Source organism: Hyperolius riggenbachi, chromosome 10, assembly GCF_040937935.1.
Source record: "Hyperolius riggenbachi isolate aHypRig1 chromosome 10, aHypRig1.pri, whole genome shotgun sequence".
NCBI classification, from domain to species: Eukaryota; Metazoa; Chordata; class Amphibia; order Anura; family Hyperoliidae; genus Hyperolius; species Hyperolius riggenbachi.
In genome coordinates, this window is record NC_090655.1 from 99,506,154 (window position 1) to 99,521,872 (window position 15,719).

At 42.1% G+C, this 15,719-nt stretch overlaps 1 protein-coding gene across 6 annotated transcripts in view; it reads right to left on the reverse strand.

The window, feature by feature from the left end:
• Positions 1-15,719, reverse strand: part of PRKG1 (protein kinase cGMP-dependent 1) — a 1,426,855-nt gene that overhangs the window by 1,015,876 nt on the left and 395,260 nt on the right. The window lies entirely within an intron of this gene.

Sequence of the window (15,719 nt, forward strand, 5' to 3'; positions counted from 1 at the left end):
TTTACTGATATTTTACTATGGCCTAACCTAAGCCTACTCTCCCACAGAACCCTCCCTCTACCAATACCAATACCTAACCTGTAACCCTTCCCTACCTATGCCTAAGCCTTTACCCCCCTTGGTGGTACCTAACACCGCCCCTTTCCCCGTGGCACCTAACCCTTAACCTTCATCCCCCCATTTGCTGGGGCCAATTTGCATAGCGGAAAGTCTCGGCATCTGGTTCCTATCAATGCCACTAATTGCAGTTTTTAGAATGGGCACCTATGGTGGCACCCTTCTTTCCAAGGCGCCTGCGGCACCCTTTTTACAGGCTTAGCCTAGGGAGTGGTGGTAGAAGCAAGGAGGACATGGGAAGCCTCTGGAGGTTCACTCTTCTTAAGTATGATTTTTGACCCGAGGTTTGCCTCAGGTTCACTTTAAGCATTCAGTGTAGATCAGAGTCTGCCTGAGAAAACTTGTGTATCTTTGGTAGCACAGCAAATGGTACAGAAGCCTTCTGACAGGGCTGCTGACAAGGCACAATAACTTCAAGGGCACAAAAAGAATATTTAAGTAATCGTTCAAAGTGGATTATAAAGTAGGGGGAAAAGTGTTTAAAAATGAATTGCAATAACTGATGCAACTTGTGGGATTTTTTTATTTAATGCTTTGTGGAAAATATCCTCTAAAGCAGAGTTATGCCTTTAGCATGGAATCCCCAAACACAGGAATACTTCTTATCAAGATAGTTTTGATGAATAATGAATTTCTGAACAACAGATCCCATACCGTTCTGCCTTTTCAAATATCAAGGGAAGATTTATGCAAAACTCTCATTATCCAAAATTTATATTCTACAGTGCACTCCTCCTAATTATCCCCTAATTGTTGCATTCCTCTTGCAAAACTTATTTAACCATAAAACATCTATCAAAGTGGAATGACTGATGAGCAACAGTAGAAGGGTGATGTACAGCTTTCTGCACCTGCCCTCTACCATTTAATCAAGTCACTTTTCACTACAAAACACCTACTGACATTTACAGTCTCAATCTACAGGTGGAGTGCCTATAAATAAAAAAAAAAACAACTCATCCTCAACTATAAACATGCCAGTCCTACTGAATTATTTATACAAACGCAGCAATCTGATTTAGACTATCAGGTTGAAATTCTCATTTCCCACAGCAAAACAAAAGCTAATTGGTGACTTTGGAAAAATAATGACGTATTTTAGCGGTGACACTTTGATACATGAGATCCATTGTTACTCCTTTATCTCAACCTACCCAAAGAATAAATACCCAATATTTTTTATTATATTTTTTTCTGCAGGGCTAGTGATAGGGATTGTGTGCAGAGGTCTTACAATACGATTCTGATGCAATAATGATGAAACAGATAACTGTCAAAACATAAATCACTGATGTGTGTACAGATACAGAGGTGATTTCCATTGCATATATATTTTCAGCATTAGCTGGAGAAAGCAAGGTTGGATTTGTTGACGGCTTATCCACATATCAGTAATTCAATAAATACAATTAACAGAATAATACAGGAAAAATATATTACTAGTCTTTACATCTTCAATGTGCACAAAGCCAGGCACACTAGAAGTTTTTAGCCACAGACTGTGCATGCCCTGCCATACATAGCTAGCAAAGGGAGGAATTCCTTACACTTAAAGTGAACCTAAAGCCACGGAAAAAAAATGAGATGAACTCACCTGGGGCTTCCCTCAGCCCCCTGCAGCCGATCGGTGCCCTCGCAGCCCCGCTCCGATGCTCCTGGACCGGCCGGCGAACACTTCCGGTTTGGCCGTCACCGGCCGACAGGCATGGGAATGGCCGCAATAGCAGCATAGGGGGCGATATACAGGCTGGGAATGCGAACAATCATTCGTTTCCCATGCCTGTCGGCCAGTGATGGCCAAACCGGAAGTGTTCGCCGGCGGGTCCAGGAGCATCGGAGCGGGGCTGCGAGGGCACCGATCGGCTGCAGGGGGCTGAGGGAAGCCCCAGGTGAGTTCAGCTCATTTTTTTTCCGTGGCTTTAGGTTCACTTTAAAACAACAGGAATAGCTTCACTGTTTTACAAATGTCATATGGTATAGGTAAATGCAGGTTAGGTTGTGGCATAATCCGAAATCATATGAAAAGGAGCAGGAATTCATTTAAATTAACATATGTTACTCTATAAAGCTACAAAGCATTGAAGAGCATTATGATAAAGCAACAATGCAAAAAAAGTTGCAGGCTTTTAAAAGATCGCTGCACACCAGAAGTGTAATGCTATATGCACATTATAAACCCAGTAGTACAACCCAGTAGTACAAATAATTTGTAAAAAACTATAGCCAAATTCATTTTTTATCAAAATAAAAAAAACTTGCTTTCAATTTCCCTGGGCTGCAGTCACATGACTATACTAATGCTAATAAGATGCTGCTAACTTAGATGCATGCTAAGAAAGAACCTTACCATCTACTGATACTGGATTATATCAACATGCATTGGAGTTAGCAGCTCCCTGTTGATAGAATCATGTCAACAGAGCACAGGGAGAATAAGAGAGTTCATTCTTACTAGAGTTATTCAGTGGCTGTGCATTTTACCACAACTTGAGTTCACCGTGTGCAGTGCGGATTTCGGTCTATCACACAGATTAGGGCATCACTACACTGCACATCAAAGTGTGTACAGCAGTGTGACAGGAAATAAAAGTACAGGTCATTCAAAATTCCTGTTACATCACAGAGCAGCACAAATAGTGTACTGCATTGCACCCCTCATATTGTGAACAAGCCCTAAAAGTACCCATTCCCTATACAATCCACTGGACAATCAATCGTTTCCAATCAGTGGTATAAGTGATCATCAAAACTCATTGACCAATTTGATTACATTGATAGCTAAAAATGGATCACTTCCATCAATGTGATTAAATTGGTCAGTGAGTTTTTGGCCATTAGTGGGCAAGACCGATTGTTTCTGATCAACTGTATTGCTGATTGGAAACAACCAATCATCTGGTGGATTTTATCATTAACCATTTATAACCAGACTTATAAAAACATCCTGCTAGAGCCTCTTAATAACGGCTCCAGGATATTCTTCTAAGTCAAACAGTGCTGCTGCCGCTGTGCGCGCTCCCGTACACGTGAGATTAGTGGGGGGAAAAAAACACCATAGAAAAAATACACCTTTATTTCCAAATAATATATTGTCATCATATTTTGTACTAGGGATATAATTAAAACATTGTAATAACCAGGACAAATGGGCAGATAAAATGAGTATTTTATGTACAGTAGCAGTGTTTATATTAAAACTATAGGGGATAAAATTGGAAAAATTGTGTATTTTTTTCATTTTTTCCTTGTTTTTCCCTTTAAAATGCATAGAAAATAAAGTAATTACTGAAAACAAATATAAACCCCAAAAAGCCTAATTGGGGGTGAAAAAAACAAGATATAGATCTTTTCATTGTGATTAGTAGTGATTAAGCTATTGGCAAATGAAAGGGATGAGCACTGAAAGTGAAGTGGTTAATCTACAACTTTTTTTTGCTATGTGTGTACACAGAACATCCTTTTTACACATAGTATATGTGGTAGCTGGCAATTGCAATTGGTTATACCACCCTGCTTTGAAAGTACACCCCCTTTTTTACCTTACCACAATTGTATACTTTTTATTCTTAGTGGACAAATTGCTGGACAGACATATGGTGAATATCATTTGCCACCGAAGAACCAAGGGCTGGTGCTTACATACAGGCAAAATGGGCAATTGCTCCAGAGCCTGTAGCAGTGTGTACCCCCTCCCCAACTTACCCTGGGCTCCCCAGGGCCCCTGCAATATCTTTGGCAGAAGAGCATTTCCCATGACCTATCAGACAGGTCAGATGCTACTCTGCCAAAGATGAGACAGGGAGCTCGGGTAGTTTGGGGATGAATTGGAGGGGGTGGCAGCCGACTCAAGGGCCTTGGGGGAAATGCAGCTGCAACAAGGGGCCCCTAAAGCAGCTTTTGTTTGGGGGGATATCTTTGGTGGGGCAGGTTAATATGGCCCAGGGGCCCCATTGTTACTGAAACCAACCCTGGAAGAACAAATTCTTTGACACGACAGGCTTAAGGAGAGACACGGTTTTCTGAGGTCTTGTATTGAACAATCCAGATAATAACTACCTCAAGAAGAAAAAATGATCAGTTTTAATATAATTAAACATGTATTTTTTTTTTTACTAGAGCCAACTTATGACCACCCTTTTTATTGCAACTTACTGCCTACAATAAATCCATATTTTTCTCCCGAAATTCTAACCAAGCCACCTGAACAATAACATTGTGACATTATTGTGATAAAATGTGAACACAACACTTCAACCAAGTAGTAACACAATGGATCAGTTCTCAGGTGGGGTTGATTTCTTTTCTTTCAGTGAAATATGTGATGCTCCCATTTGAATGTCTTCAAAAGAAGCCATACAGATTTGTATTCCGTATTGTTTCAGTCAATTTGTCAGGCTTCTCTGCTGCTGTGACTGTGTTCTGAAAAACATAAGGCTTTTCCAGCCCAGACCGCGCTTCCTGCACACAGCCATTATCTCTGCAAAATTTCTTTCACACCATGAGAAATTAGAGCTAGTGATGTATTCCATCCTTGTGTGCCACCGAGTAGGCAGACCTCACTGCCAAGTCACTGTCTCCAAGCTGTGACTGACTGTACAAGCTGCAATCTCTGCTCAAATCCTACACTGCCGGAAGCAATGTATAATCTCAGGCGCACGGCTGCAGCACTTAACACATTTTGGTGGGTATTAAGGGGATTGCCTCTGATGTGAATATGCTGGATAAGCATGTTGTGCACACATTTTATGATGCTTTGCATTCAGAATGTGGAAATTATTTCTGAGACAGTGGAGGAGATTAGTGTTATAATAAGCGTCAGAGCGCGTTCCAGGCATTATGATATATAATGAATGCAAACTGAATATTAACTGCTTCGCTGATTGTGTGTCTAAACATAATAGGCAGCACGTAAGTAAAGGACACCTTGGTGGTACTTTACATTTGGGACAATGAGCAGGGGACACATCTCAATGATTACCAACTGACCAGATTAAAATGGAAAGCTGTAAAATAAATATTTGCATAATACACCAGTGATTTGAATATGCAGACAGCATATTTTTTTGTTCTGAGGCCTTCTACACACTGGGACAGAATGCAGAAGAGCATAGAGTGCCTCCAGCATTCCAGCATGGTTTGCAAAGCTCTCCCAGTGAGGAGACACGGGGCAGAGGGTTAGAGTACAGCAGCCATGCCCCAAATGTCTCAGTTAAAATTCAGGTCAGCGAGCACCAACAGTCTCACGTGTAAGCATAGAAATGTCAACTCAAATAAGATCACTGTTGGGTCACTGATTGAAGAGATTGTCCTACATCAGATTGTCTCAGAAGGTAAATTTATGTTTGAAAGTCAGTCAGGGCAGAATTGTATGTGGAAAGGGTTTCCATACAAATGCAGAGGTTTGCAACAAGTCCTAAGAGTGAGAGTGAAGTGGTAAAGAGGTTTCTCATGCTCTACACGCTGAAAGGCCAATACACACAATCAGTTGCACGGATTTTAAGGGGGCGAAGGGCTATACAAGCATGTCACTTGGTTATACCTGACAGGTGTGTACTTTTCGACAGAGCAGCAGATAATGGAGCAGCTTCTGGTGGATGGTGTAAGCGCATAAGCAAAGACCCCGTCCTCTAAAATGTTTCAGTGTTACCTTAAGATCTGATGTGCCAGATCGCAAAATCAATTTTCAGGTAATCAACAGTCTGAGAATCAGCTTAGCCTTGTATAAAATTCTGGTCTTGACCACAGAAACTCAGCTTCTATGGAGCAGAAAAATTACCTTAAAGAGAACCTGAACTGAAAATAAAAAGTCAAAAATAACCATACACAGGTCATACTTACCTCCTGTGTAGTCTACTAGTCAACCTCTTTCCCCTCTCCTGCGTCCCATTTGTCCACTGTGATCAATAGATTTCTCAGTCCTCCATCTTAAAAATGGCCATTATCCCATAACACCTTCCTGGTCAGCACACTGTTCAACTGTAATATCACCCACTTGAGTCATAGGGAAAGATAGACATTACCTTGCACATTCAGTTGTAACTGACAGCTGCTGATAAATAACTGACAGCAACCAGAAAACCAACAAGCAAGCAATGGACAAAATGGACAACCCCCCTCAAATCCTACATCAAAGGCAACAGCCTTAGGGCCCGTTTCCACTGTACACAGTGCGATGCGGCTACATAGCCGCATCACACCGCGGCCGACCTGTAACCAATGCACAGTAGTGGAACAGTTTCCATTGTGTGCGGAGCGATCTAAGAATCTGCAGCTTGCTGTAGATTCTCGCACAGCCACGTCCCGTCTCCTCCAGTTACTTCCTCATTGGGAGATGCGGAAGAGACGTGACCATAAGCGGAAGTGATGCAATGCGGCCAGGTAGCATCACTTTGCAAGTGGAAACAGGCCCTAACCAGTATGCTATCCTGCTAACCTTGATAGATATGTCATATTTGCACATACACACCCTGTGGAGTAGATTATATATAGCAAAGACCTACATCCATTTGTACCTTTGGCACCGTTGCATAGCAAACCTATTCGTTCTGCATTGAGTTTGTGTGTTATGTGTCTATGTGGATTTTCTACCGGCACACTTTACCCCATATCCCCAAAAATGTACTGGTAAGGACTCTAGTACGCTACATGTGATTCCAATTTTTTATACAATCCAATTTTGTATTCCGATTAAAAGACCTAACAGCATGCAGTAGTAAAAAAAAAAAAAAAAAAAAAAAAGTACTGCATGCTGTTACGTTTTTTTTAAAATCTTAATCAAAAATCGGATCATATAAAAAAAAAAAAAAAAATTGGAATCACATGTAGTGTGAAGAGGCCTAAGGCTGATTAGTTGTCTACAAATGGACCTTAGACTAGAATTATGCTCGGGATTTGATAGTGAGCCTTTTTTAAGAGGGAGTTAGTGACATGTATTGATCAATGGACTTTGTAAAGTGCTGTGGAAAATGTCTGCACTAAATAACTAAGCAACAACTGAATTATATATCACATTCATTGATAGTGCAGTTTCTTACAATTTTACCCATATGTGTATGTATAAGTCAGTCAATTCCCAACAGACACAGAAATAACCTGTGTATCAAGGTTAGATCAGTTTGATTTTGTTGTTGGCACAATATGTTTCCCAGCTTTCAGAATACTAATCTTATTTTAAAATGATGACCACCGGCTGAGTTACAGCAATGTCCCAAGACACTGCAGAATTGGGGTCACTACAAGCACTTTAGATATGTTTATGTTTCATTATGAGCACCATAAATCCAATGCTAGACATGTAATAGAAAACCGCAGACCTGCAGCGAGAACATTAACAAAAACTGCATGCTGCTTCCCACCGAGAACAATTTCAAAACATGGAGATGGCAGAATGACTTGAAATTCAAAGACGAAGAAGATACTGTTAATAGCACAGGAAAGCAAATGTGTGACAAGGAGCCTGAAAATGGCAATCGAACAATAGGAAGAGGGGGAAAGAGAAAAAAAAGAAAATGATTTCTCTAGCTAATCAGCCCAGCTGATTGGAAAAGTAATTCAATTCCCTGAACAGAGCTTGACAACATGACAGGGAGAAGACGAGGGGAAAGTTTAATCCAGTTGATCTCTCGACAAAGGACTGATGCAGATGAAAGTGGGATGGGGCTTTTTTTCACACAGCTAAGGAGTTTCAGAGGCATCATGAATTATAGAAGGAAAAAAAACACTTTTATATGAAAGGGATTCTTAATTGATGGATATACATAAACTGTCCATGTTTTCTTTCAGAACTGCCTTAATTCTGCATGGCCTGGAGTCATCAAGGTGTTGGAAACATTGCTCAGATATTTTGGCATATCCCACCATATCCCAAATGTGTTCTATTGGATTGTGATCAGGAGACTCTGGATCCAGTTGTCATGTTCAAGAAACAGGTTGAGATTTTGTGAGCAGTGTGACGTGGTGCATTACCCTGATGGAAGTAGCCATCAGAAGACAGGTACACTGGTCATAATGGGATGGACATGGTCAGCAACAATACTCTGTGGCAGTTAAAAAAAATGCTTAGTTGGTACTACGGGGCCTGAAGTGTTCCAAGAAAAATGTACCCCACAGCCTTACACCAACACCACTGGCTTTAAATGAGTACTGTAGGGGGCAAAGTGGGGGAGGGGGAAGAAAGAGTTGAACCTACCTGGGGCTTCTAATGGTCCCCTTCAGACGTTCTGTGCCCACGCAGCCACTCGCCAATGCTCCGCTTCCTGCCTCCGGTTCACTTCCGGAATTTGTGACTTTAAAGTTGCAGAACCACTGCACCTTACTGTGCCTACGCAGCCTTGTCTTCGCTCCCGGTGATGTCAATGGGAGTGAGGAGAAGGCCGCACAGGTGCAGTGGCGAATTTTGGAAGTGAAGCGGCAGCGACCGAAGCATCGGTGAGTGGCTGCATGGGCACAGAATATCTGCGGGGGACCATTAGAAGCTCCAGGTAAGTTCAACTCTTTTTCACCTTTGCCCCCTACAGTACCTCTTTAACTGTTGACACTGACACAAGGCAGGATGGATCCATGAGGTTTATATCAAATTCTGACCCTACCATCTGAATGTTGCAGCTGAAATTGAAACTCACTCCCAGTCCCAGATAAAAGCAACATTTCCACTCTTGAATCGTCCAGTTTGATGAGCCTGTGTGTAGCTTCGGTTTCCTGTTCTTAGATGACAGGAGTGGCACACAGTGTGGTCTTCTGCTGCTGTAGCCCATCTGTTTTAGGGATTGATGCGTTTTGCACTCAGAGTATTGGTATTCTGCATACCTTGGTTGCAATGAGTGGTTATTTGTTTCTAAAAGCAACATTAGCTCAATCTGCTCATTCTCCTCTGACATCAACAAGGAATTTTTTTCCGCACAACTGCCATTCACTGCATCTTGTTTTCTCTTTTTTTTTAAATCTCTGTAAACACTTGAGATGGCTGTGTGAGAAAATCCCAGTACATCAGCCGTTTCTGAAATTCGTAACCAGCCCTTTTAGCACCAACAACCATGCCACTGCCAAAACAACTCAAAACAACTGCCCATGATATTTAGAGGTGTATTTTGACATCTGACACAAAGATATTTGCAGCAGATCTTTTAACTACTGTTAGTGGTAAGGCCTCCATGGATCAAACTTAACTGAGATCTGGGGAAATTTGATCTAAAGGAAAACACCAGGATACATTCTGCATTGCACCATTGTCCAGTTCTGACACTCATGTGTATATTGTAGACATTTTTGCTGGTGGACAGGGTCAGCCTGGACACTCTGATTAGTCTATGGCTGTGTAGTCCTATACACAGTATGTTGCAATACACTGTGTGTTCCTAAACCTTCGGCCAGCATTACAATTTTCAACCAAACATACTACAAGAGCTGATCTGTGCCACTGTGTGAAGGTCCATGAGCCCTAGCACATTTTTTTCAGCTTCCAACACACCATCATCATCACGTACTGGCTAGTTCACTTGCTGCTCAAGTATATCCCCACACCTTTACGGATTGGAAAAATATTAGAAGCGCAAACATGTCCTGCTCTATGATATGGTTTTAAATCTTGGCAGAAAGTCTTGAGAAAAAGCTCAGGAAACATCATGTCTTTGAAAAAAAAAAAATCTGCTTCAGTAAAAGCGCAACATGCAGTTTTACTGTAGTTTTTCATAAATCACACCCTTTTATTTGAACACGTGTATACTTGTAGGTGTGTAACTCTGACACAAATGGTAGGTGTGTAACTCTGACACAAATGGTAGATGAGCACAACAGTCAGGCAAATGTCATTTTTAAAATCTGCTGACATGATAACGACTGTAAACGCTCAATATTTTTTATTTTTAATGCGTCATCTTCCATGGTGCTGGACCCAATACAATAAAAACAATATCTGGGGCCATACAATACATACATACTTCATGCACAGTAACATTTAAACGTCCAGCAAAATAAATAGTTCATATAGATTATGATACCATGCAGTAATATAGGTACATGTTCATCTGATAAACTAAGTGCTTCTGCGCACGAGCCTGCCTTAGATGTCATCGGGAACATACTATGCCAGCACAGTACGCTTCCAGTGACGTGGACTTGTTCTAGCACAGGGCATGCAAAGAAGGCACTAGGCACGAGGCACGAGGCTGCCAGTGGGACCTTAGAGAGGACCAGAGAGGTGCCGAGGAACCCAAATGACTTCTGGGGCTGGAAGAAGGCCAAAGTAAAACATTTATTTTTGGCCTTGTGATTCCTTTAAGGATTACCATGGCAGATTATATGCTTGCCTAGAGAGGTGCATTTTAAGGTGACAAATTTATGAGTGCTGTAGCACAGCATAGCACAATGCACACAATGCATTTTATAACACGCACATTACTTTTAATGGCATGAAGATAGATGTGGTTACACACTTGTTAATGCACACATTATCCAGAAACTCAGTGTAGAAGATGTGTTATTCTTAGTTTTCTCCTACATGATACTTTCATACTTTGTCAATTAAATGCCTTTTAACCCACCAGCAAGCAAAAAAAAACATTAAAAATTATTTTGACACTTGACATTTTTTCAGTTGCAAAGTGCTGAAAAGTTATTTTAAAGAAAAGATGAAATATTAACCCAGGAGAAAACTCTGGAGGGAAAGTTAATTGAATAAGGGCCTCTGGCCCATATGCAATTCCCTTTTTCTCCTGACTCATCTCCCAGAAAATAATTTTTCATCTTGTCTTTACAAAAAAAAAAAAACTTTTCAGCACATTGCAACTGCAAAAGTGCCAAAAAAGTAGGTAAAAAGGTACTGTTAAAATTATTCTGAGTATTTTCTTCCCTCTCCCCTATAGTTACCAAAATAAAAACACATAAAAAACCTTAGGAGCATGTTTACTTTGTATGTTGTAATAACTGGGCCAAATAGGCAAATAAAACGTGTGGGTTTTATCTAACGTAGCAGATTTAGTTTTAGAATTAGAATGACTAAAAACTGAGAAATATAGATTTCGTTTTGTTTTTATTCCCTTTAAAATGCGTATAAAATAAAATATTTAGCAAAGCGTACCGCCCAAAGAAAGCCTAATTTGTGGCGGAAAAAATATTATTTTGGTGTGATAAGTAGCGATAAAGTTATTGTGGAATGAATAGGAGAAGCATGATGTGTGAAAATTGCTCCAGTTTTTAAGCGGAAATAACCTGTGGTGGAGAAGTGGTTAAAGGTTATTTAATTGACAAGTTGTGAAAATATTACCTAAGAGAAAACTCAGGAGAGAAAGGGAATTGCATAGGGGCCTTTGTGTGTTAAATATATCACAAGAGAGAAGCAGTGATAACACAACAGCTCCTACAATTCCTGTGATTCAATTCTACTCACCAGCAAGCAAAACATTTCTGGCAACAGCTGCTATTATTACCAGGATTTCTGGCTACAGATATCAGCAAAAAATTTTTGGAAGATGCTTAACCACTTCGCATCCAGACCTTGTTTTCCCCTTATTGACCAGAGCAGTTTTGACGCTTTAGAGGTGTCCCTTTTTAATCAGCCATAACTTTATCCCTACTCACGACACCTAAAAGATCTAGGTATCGTTTTTTTCAGGACAAACTAGACTTTCATTGGCGGGTATTTTGTCCCGATAATTTTTTTTTTGTTGCGCATTTTAGCGGGAAAAAAGAGGGGAAAACGTTAAAATTGCATTATTTCTCAGGTTTTCTTCAATTCTAGTAAAAAATACAAAGTGCTACAGTAGGTAAAAGACATGCCATCAGTATTAAGTCCCCCAAGGATAGATAGCCAGATGTGTGCCCAGTATCAGACCCCCCCAGTATAGCCAGATGTGCCCCCAATATCAGCCCCCCAGTATAGCCAGATATGCCCCTGCATTTGCGACCCCCCCACATATATTTATACAGCTGCGTATCACAAATAAGCACCCCTCATTATAGCCAGATGTGTCCCCAGGATCAGTGTTCCCCATTATAGCCAGATGTGTCCCCAGGATTAGCGCCCTCACCCCATTATTGCATATGTGCCCCCCAGCATTAAGTTATGTCCCTCAGGACCATCAGATGTGCCCCCCATTATAAAATCCCCCACCCCATTACCCTGATGGGCCCCAATAATAATTTCAACCCCCCCCTTCAGATTTTAAACCCCCACCCTCTCTGTTATGGGCAGCCTGATGTCCCCCCCCACCTTATCACGATGCCCCCCCCCCCCCCAGATCGTAAAAAAAAACGCCCCTGCAAGATGAATAGCTCACCTTACCGGGTTCCTGCGATCATCCTGCAGCTCCAGCCTCCATTCTCCGCTCTTCACTCAGCCCTGTGACGCTGAATATCCGGGTCCCGGCTTGATGACGTCATCAAGCCGGGACCCAGATATTCAGCGTCACAGGGCTGAGTGCATCGCGGAGAATGGAGGCTGGAGCTGCAGGATGATCGCAGGAACCAGTTCAGGTAAGATATTCATCTTGCAGGGGTGTTTTTTTTACGATCTGGCCACGGAGGGGGAAAGATGAATGATCACGCTGTTTGCTACAGCGGTGATCATTCATCCGCGGGGGGGTCACTAATTGGCTACAAGGGAACATGTTCCCTTTTGCCAATTAGTAAGGCAGCTGACAGTGCCGGGGGGTGCGCTCTGAAGCGCACCTGTCCCTGCACAACAGCGCTGCAAGCAGGTCAGTATATCTACGTGGCTGTGGCTTGGAGGGTGCCACAGCTGACGTAGATATACTGTAGTGGAGGGGAAAGTGGTTAAAAACACCAGTATAACTCCAGTAATTTGTGTATGTACATCACATAATTTTAATTGATAGAATTCATAAAAATGTGATGCTTCTGAATTTTTCAGAGCCAGGCTATGCCAGAATGCACACTGTTCACTTCTATAGCATTTAATTTCCCATTGGGCTACAGTAATAAGGGGTATTGATTGCCTTTAGCACTGAAAACAACATTAGAAAAACACAATTGAGTCTTCTGAGGCCAGGACAATCATTAAATCATACTGCTGATGCTTTGAAACAAATAAAGAATATATTTCACTGTTTGGTTTAAAGTTTGGTTTACAACGTTCTGTCTGCCCACAAAAAGCCTTTTTATTCCAGAAAAAAAAGTGTTGAATTAAGGCTTTTAATAGATGCCAACAGAGTACAAAAGTCCTCACACATTAACAGGCTTAGGCTCAGGACACACTAGCTGTGAAAACGAACAGATTTTAAATGGACATGAAAATGACATGTCAACAGATTATATGATAAGTATTATTGGAATGCAAAGTCCATCCTGCATGATCTTGTGTATGCTGTGGAGATTGTGTCGCTGGGGATGCTGATGAAAACAATGGCAGGCTAAAGGATAGAACAATGTCCACTCTCACTAAGTTGCTCGCTGTATTTGTAACTGCATTTCTCTTCTGTTACCTTCTACCTTATTTTGATACCTTTTACTACAGCTGCCACCGGTCTGGTCCGCCGCTGCTGCCAAGGACAAGCACAGCTATACTGATGGGAGCCCCTCCAGAAGTATAAACCACTGGGTGTCCCCACAGGATTGAAACAAACCAATGGTATTCCTTCCTCCTTAGGGAAGCTTCTCATTGATTCACTGCTCTTGAATCTGCTAGGAGTCGATCCCACAAACAATGCCTGATGCATTTCTGCCCAAAAATCGATCACATCAATCAATAGTGCCAGATGGAAGAAGTCACTCGACTGGCAGTGGGTAGAAAGTGTGGTGGCAGTGGCATTTCATTACCGGATAAATAACATGTAGTGCTGGCAGCAGAGGTTACTCTAATCTGTCCATCATCACATGTCTTCTTACCATCCCCACTGGGCGCTCCTCACTGTAGTTTCTCTCCTGGGTGTCTGTGTCACATAACTAATGCTGGAGGCCTCTAGTGGTCATGTAAGGTACACGCCACAGTGACTCTAGTGTTTGACCTCTAGTTTTTATCGCGTGACACAGGCACCCCAGGATAGAAGACACAGGGAGGAGCGCCTGGTGGTGGTGAGAAGACACACGCCAGCAGATAGGCGAGTGTCATGTCTGCTGCCTACGCTGTGCACGGCCTGGGGGGCACAAAGATGGGCGAGCAAGGTAGGCAGTGCAAGGCTCCAGAGATATTCAAATAGATCTCATGCTGCTCCTAGTTTGTGGAAGGGTTTAACAGAACAGATTTGATTTGAGAAGGATCTATTTGATGGATGAATATGGTGGTCATCTATTAATGTATGGGCACCTGTAGACTAGGAGTCAAGTTGTACAAAATACAATCTGACTGCTATCGGAGGTCTGCCCAGTGATCTCCACACATATATGTATACTAGACTGAATGTAATGTGTTGTAGTATGTACAGAAAAGTAGGGCATCAGCTGTAAGTTGATGATACAGCAATGAGCCCAAAAAGATCTAACTTGGCCAACTAATATACCCTCAGGCAGGCTACCTAACCATAAATAATTATTCAGCATCTGCGATAATAGGTAACTGTTGCCAAAGACCAAATGCATTTGGACAGTATACAAGCTGCTAAACAGAAAGCCTAAATCCTGCCATGGATCACACATTAACTTCTGGCTAGCAAATCAAGCTGGTGTTTTAAGTTCCCGTTTCTGAACAGGTAAGATTTCACATCCTTCTAGGATTTGAGCGTGAATAACTAATAAAATACTGAAAGCTTGTACCTATTAAAAACACTGCGAAAAATGATTCTCTGCATCAGATTTATAGTTGATATCCCTTTTCTAAATGGTTTCTGAGGCAATACACTACTCAAGAACTATGGTGAGGTATAAATATAGGAATATCAGTACAATATTCTACTGCTACTATCATTCCAATAATCCAGTGTTTCTTCCCAATCACTCATTTTAGGGTTAAGATACAAAAAAGGTCTATTGACTTAACCCTCCTGGCGGTTTATTAAAATCCGCCAGGGGGCAGCACAGCAGTTTTTTTTAATTTTATTTTTTTTATATCATGTAGCGAGACAAGGTCTCGCTACATGATAGGCGCTGCTCAGCGGCATCCCCCGAGCCCCTCCGATTGCCTCCGGCGCTCGGAGATCCCGATCAAAGAACGGGATCTCCTGGAGGGCTTCCCCCGTCACCATGGCGACAGGGCGGGATGACGTCACCGACGTCCTAGACGTCGTGACGTCAAAGGGGACTCCGATCCACCCCTCAGCGCTGCCTGGCACTGATTGGCCAGGCAGCGCACGGGGTCTGGGGGGGGGGCGGCTGCGGCGCGACTGATAGCGGCGGATCGGCGGCGATCGGATGGCACACGCAGCTAGCAAAGTGCTAGCTGCGTGTAGCAAAAAAAAAAATTATGCAAATTGGCCCAGCGGGGCCTGAGCGGTGCCTTCCGGCGGCAAAGCCCGAGCTCAGCTCGGGCTTACCGCCAGGAAGGTTAATATCCCTATGCTTATGCCATATTGTTTCTATAATGTATTCTATTCCTTAACTGTGTCTTATAGCAGTGGGTACGCATAATCAAGAGGTCAGAAATAGAGGCTACATTACAGGTTGTAGCACCGGCATATTAGTAATGGCATTAGAGTTGCCATTGGTGCATCTGGGCT